The sequence below is a fragment of the Hemiscyllium ocellatum genome, chromosome 8 (assembly GCF_020745735.1).
Source record: "Hemiscyllium ocellatum isolate sHemOce1 chromosome 8, sHemOce1.pat.X.cur, whole genome shotgun sequence".
Lineage (NCBI taxonomy): Eukaryota > Metazoa > Chordata > Chondrichthyes > Orectolobiformes > Hemiscylliidae > Hemiscyllium > Hemiscyllium ocellatum.
In genome coordinates this window covers 100,525,788-100,531,787 of record NC_083408.1, presented here as the reverse complement: position 1 = coordinate 100,531,787, position 6,000 = coordinate 100,525,788, and positions in this window count along the sequence as shown.

The following is a 6,000-nucleotide window of genomic DNA, read 5'->3' as shown; positions in this document are numbered from 1 at the left end:
ATTTACCACCCCCTGAGAGAAAGATCAGGAAATGGCATCACCATGGGAAATAATGTCACAAGAAATGACATCACCAACCCAAGGAAACCTAAAAACATAAATGAAAAGTGGGCCATACCACCAGTGCTTCACTGGAGGCTCACTGATGATGTTACCTAGTATGGTGTCAAAACGTCTGCAAATGAACCTTCCAGTTTGGCAAACAAACATACATCCAGAACACTGTAATGAATGCAGGCCCCAGCTCCTCAACCTCTTCTTTTAAGGCCATATCTTCATGTCTCGTATCATCCAAGTGAACCTTCTCTGGCCATGCTGACCAGATATGTAAAATTAATTGAGACCCCCATTTGCCAGCATTTGGCCCATATCCTTCTAAACCCTTCCGATTCATATACCCATCCAGATGCCTTTTAAATTTTATTATTGTACCAGCCTCCACCATTCCTCCATATTCATAAGTCTGATAACAGCAGAGAAGAAGCTGTTCTTGAATCTGTTGGTACGCGTTTTCAAAGTTTTGTTATCTTCTGTCCAATGGAAGAGGGTGAAAGAGAAAATAGTCGGAGTGGGAGGTGTGGTTGATAATATTGGCTGCTTTCCCAAGGCAGTGGGAAATGTACATGGAGTCAGTGGATGGAAGGCTGGTTTTTGTGATGGACTGGGCTGCATTCATGACTCTGTGATTTCTTGCCATCTTGGGCAGAGCGGTTGCCATACAAAGCTGTGATATATCCAGATAGGACACTTTCTATGGTGCATCTTTAAAAATTGTAAGAGTCATTTGGACATGTCAAATTTCTCTTACCTTCTGAGGAAATAGAGGTGTTTGATGTGCTTTCCTGACTGTCGCATTGACATGGATGGACCAGGACAGATTGTTGGTGATATTTACTCCCAGCTCTCAACCACCTCCACCATTGATACAGACAGGAGTGCTGTCTTTGATCAACTCCTTTCGTTTGCTGAGTTGAGGGAGAAATTGTTGTCTTTACACCGTGCCACTAAGCTCTCTAAATCTTTCCTGTACTCTGTCTCATCATTGTTTGAGATCCAACCCACTACTGTGGTGTCATCAGCAAACTTCTAAATGGAGTTATATCTGAATTTGGCCACTCGGTTGTGTGCATAAGGAGTATAATAAGAGGCTAAGTACACAGACTTGCAGAATGACTGGTGTTGAGGATTATCCTGAGGAGAGGGGGGAGGTTGCCTATCCTTACTGATAGCAATCTGTGGATCAGGAAGTCACGGATCCAGCTGCAAAGGGGAGACAGAGTTTGAAAATGATTTTTGTTGGAATTACAGTTAATAAGTTTGTGGATGGCACCAAAATTGGTGGTATAGTGGACAGTGAAGAAGGTTGTCAAAGAATACAAAGGGATCTGAGCTGCCAGAGGAAGTGGTGAAGGCTGGGACAATTGCAACATTTAAAAGGCATCTGGAGAGTATTTGAATAGGAAGGGTTTAGAGGGATATGGGCCGAGTGCTGGCAAATGGGACTAGATTAGGTTGGAATATCTGGTCGGCATGGACAAGTTGGACCGAAGGATCTGTTTCCATGCTACACATCTCTATGACTCTATGACTCTAATTGGGTCAATGGGCTGAGGAATGGCAAATGGAATTTAATTTGGAGAAATGCAAAGTATCGCATTTTGGTAAAATAATCAAGGGCAAAAAGACTTATACAATTAATGGTACAGGCCTGGATTATGTTGTAGAACAGAGAGACCTAGGGGTTCAGGTACATAATTCTTTGAAATTTGCATCACACATAGACAGGATGATTAAGAAGGCGCTTAGCATGCTTGTCTTCATTGCTCAGACCTTGGAGTGTAGGAGTTGGGATGTCATGTTGAGGTTGTACAGGATGTTGGTGAAGCTACTTCTGGAGTATTGTGTGCAATTCTGGTCGCCCTGCTATTGGATGAACGTTATTAAATTGGAGAGGGATCAAAAAAGATTTACCAGGGTGCTGCCAGGAGTGGACAGCTTGATTTATAAGGATGATATTAACTGAGAGAAAAATAAGTGTATGTTTACCTTATTCCATGTTATGGCCTCCATCAGTTTTCCCACAATTGACTGAGTTTGAGTTTGTTAATCTAAAGGATGCGACTGCCTCCTCCAATGCAGGATCCAGTTACTCTCTCCCTTCTTGATCTGTCACAATGTTGAAGGTCAGATTTCAGCTGATTAATTCCATGATGGAGATCCTCAAGCAATAAACACTTGCCATGAGTGTGATCACTATGAGGTCTACCAGCCCCCACAGCGTGAAGGTACAACATATCGCCTGACCCTGTATCTGTATTTTATTTATTTACCTATTTATTTAGTAAAAGTTTCCTACTGACCTGTTTGTAACCTGTAAATATTTCCCCTATTAACCTTCAATCTGAAAGTATCCTTTCATAGACATTCAAAAGAGTAGCTATCACCTATTTGTATTGGACGCCGACTCTGGGCTTCAATTTATCCTGTAAAAAGACTGCAAACGATGAGTCAAAAAGCAAGCAGAAAGCTCCTCTTCTCTGCACCAAATTCCCACACTGCTTCCAAATTCCCCAAACAATATACTCACTCAGGTTATGTCTCATTCTGGATGTGATCTCATGTTTGATTCCACCCTCGGGTAACTGTGTGGTGGCTTTTCTACATTCTCCCCATGTCCGCTGGAGTTTCCACCAGGTGCTCCGTTTTCTTCGCACAGTCCAAAGAAAGATGTGCTGGTTAAGTGGGTTGGCCATGCCAAATTGCCCATAGTGACCAGGGATGTGCAGGCTAGGTGGATTAGCCATGGGAAATGCAGGGTTACGAGGATAGAGTGAAGGTTGGGTCTGGGTGGGATATTCTACAGAGATACTCAGCAGAATCAATGGGTCAAATGGCCTCTTTCTGTATTGGGTTTCTATGACCTTGTAAATTTCAATAAGATTACCTCTCATTCTTCTAGACTCCAACAGCAATTGGCCCAGTCTGTTCAACCTTTCTTCAAAAGATAAGCCTATCATCCCAGTCATAAGATGAGAGAACATTCTCTGAGTTGCTTCTAATGCGATTGCATCTTTTTCAAATAAAGACCAAAACTGTACACCATATTGTCTTACCAATCCACTGAACAGGTGCAAAAATTCTATAGTGGTTTCATAGAGCATTGGACAATACAGTGCAGAACAGGCCCTTCGACCCTCAATGTTGCGCCAACCTGTGAACTAATCTAAGCCCATACCCCTACACTATCCATCGTCATCCATTTGCTTATCCGAGGACTGTTTAAATGCCACTAATGTGGCTGAGTTAACTACATTGGCAGGCAGGGCATTCGACGCCCTTACCACTTTGTGAGTAAAGAACCTGCCTCTGACATCTGTCTTAAATCTATCACCCCTCAATTTGCAGCTATGCCTCCTCATACAAGCTGACGTCATCATCCTAGGAAAAAGACTTTCACTGTCTACCCTATCCTCTGAATATCTTGTATGTCTCTATCAAATCCCCTCTTAGCCTTCTTCTCCCCAATGAGAACAGACCTAAGTCTCTCAGCCTTTCCTCATAAGACCTTCCCTCCAGACCAGGCAACATCCTGGTAAACCTCCCCTGCACTTTTTCCAATGCTTCCACATCCTTTCTGTAATGGGGCGACCAGAACTGTACACAATATTCCAAGTACGGCCGAACTAGCATTTTGCATAGTTGCAGCATGATATTGCAGCTCCGGAACTCAATCCCTCTACCAATAAAACCTAACATACCGTTTGCCTTCCAAATAGCACTATCAACCTGGGTGGCAACTTTCAAGGGTCTACGTACATGGACTCCAAGCTGCACATCCACACTACCAATAATCTTTCCATTGACCCAGTATTCTGCCTTCCTGTTATTCTTCCCAAAGTGCATCACCTCACATTTATCCTCATTGAATTCCATTTGCCACCCCTCTGCCCAGTTCTGCAGTTTATCCAAGTCCCCCTGCAATCTGCAACATTCTTCCACATTGTCCGCTACTCCACCAGCTTTAGTGTCATCTGCAAACTTATAACCCATCCACCCATGCCTGCGTCCAAGTTATTTATAAAAATGACAAACAGCGTTGGTCCTAAAACAGATCCTTGTGGCTCATCGCTAGTAACTCGACTCCAGGCTGAAAATTTTCCATCAACCACCTTCTTACAGAAAGCCAGTTTCTAATCCAAACTGCTAAATCACCCTCAATCCCATGCCTCTGCATTTTCTCCAAAAGCCTACCACGTGGAACCTTATTAAAGGCTTCACTGAAGTCCATGTATACCACGTCAACTGCCCTACCTTCATCTACATGCTTGGTCACCTTCTCAAAAAACTCAGTGAGGTTTGTGAGACACGACCTGCCCTTGACGAATCCATGTTGACTATCTCCAATCAAATTGTCGCTTGCAAAATGATTATAAATCCTATCTCTGAGATTCCTTCCCAAACTTTTCCTACAACAGATGTAAGGCTCACTGGTCGATAATTACCTGGGTCATCTCTACTGCCTTTCTTGAACAAGGGCACAACATTTGCAATAACTTGCACAAATATTTTCATATTAAACTTGTAGACAATGATGACGCCAAAGATCAAGGCCAAAGGGTCTGCCATCTCCTCCCTAGCCTCCCAGGGAATTCTTGGAAAACTCCGATCCAGCCCAGAGGACTTATCTACTTTCACACCTCCTAGAATCGATAACATGTCCTCCTTACTAACTTCAATGCTTTCTAGTCTAAGCCCATATCTCAGTCTTCTCCTCTGCAATATTCTCCTTATCCTGAGTGAAAACAGATGAGGCATAATCATTTAGCACCTCTTCGATTACGACAGGATCCAAACACAACGTGCTATTTCTGTCTTTGATTGGCCCTATTCCTACCCAAGTCATCCTTTTATTCTTCATATATCTATAGAAAGCTTTAGGATTCTCCTTTATTCTATGCTAAAGACTGCTCATGTATCCCTCTTGTCCTTCTTAACGCTTTCTTTAAATCCTTCCAAGCTAATCTGTAACTCTCCATCATCTCATTCGAACCATCTCATCTTAATGTCACATAAGTCTCCCTCTTCCACTTAACAAGAGATACAATTTCTTTGGCAAACCATGGTTCCCTTACCTTATCACTTCCTCCCTGCCTGATGGACATACCTAGCAAGGACATGCAATATCTGTTCCTTAAACCAGCTCCACATTTTGATTGTCCCCATCCCCTGCGTTTTACTACTCCATTCTATGCCTGAGTCTTGCCTAATTGCATTGTAACTGCCCTTCTCCCATCTATAACTTCTACCCTGTGACATGTCCCTTTTCATCGCAAAACGTAACTGAATTATGGTCACTCTCTCCAAAGTGCTCACCTACCATTAAATCACACACCTGACCTGGTTCATAACCAAGTACCAGATCCAGTATGGCCTCCCCACTTGTCAATCCTTCAATACACTGTGTCAGGAAACCCTCCTGCACACATTGGACAAAAACTGATCCATCCGACATACTAGAGTTATAGCATTTCCACTGAAAATGTGTTGCTGATTAAAGCACAGCAGGTTAGTCAGCATCCAAGGAACAGGAAATTCAAGGATTCCTGATGAAGGGTTTATGCCCGAAACGTCGAATTTCCTGTTCCTTGGATGCTGCCTAACCTGCTGTGCTTTAACCAGCAACACATTTTCAGCTGTGATCTCCAGCATCTGCAGACCTCACTTTTTACCCTTATAGCATTTCCAATCAATGTTGGGGAAGTTAAAGTCCCCCATGATGACCCCCCTGTTCCTTTCACTCCTACCCAGAATAATTTTGCCAACCCTCTCCTCCACAACCGTGGAACTTTGCAGAGGCCTATAAAAAGACTCCCAGCAGTGTGACTTCTCCTCTCCTGTTTCTAACCACAGCCCATACTACCTCAGTAGACAAGTCCTCATCAAAGGTTCTTTCAGCCATCGGAATACTGTCCTCGACTAACAAAAATCACTCCTCCCCTT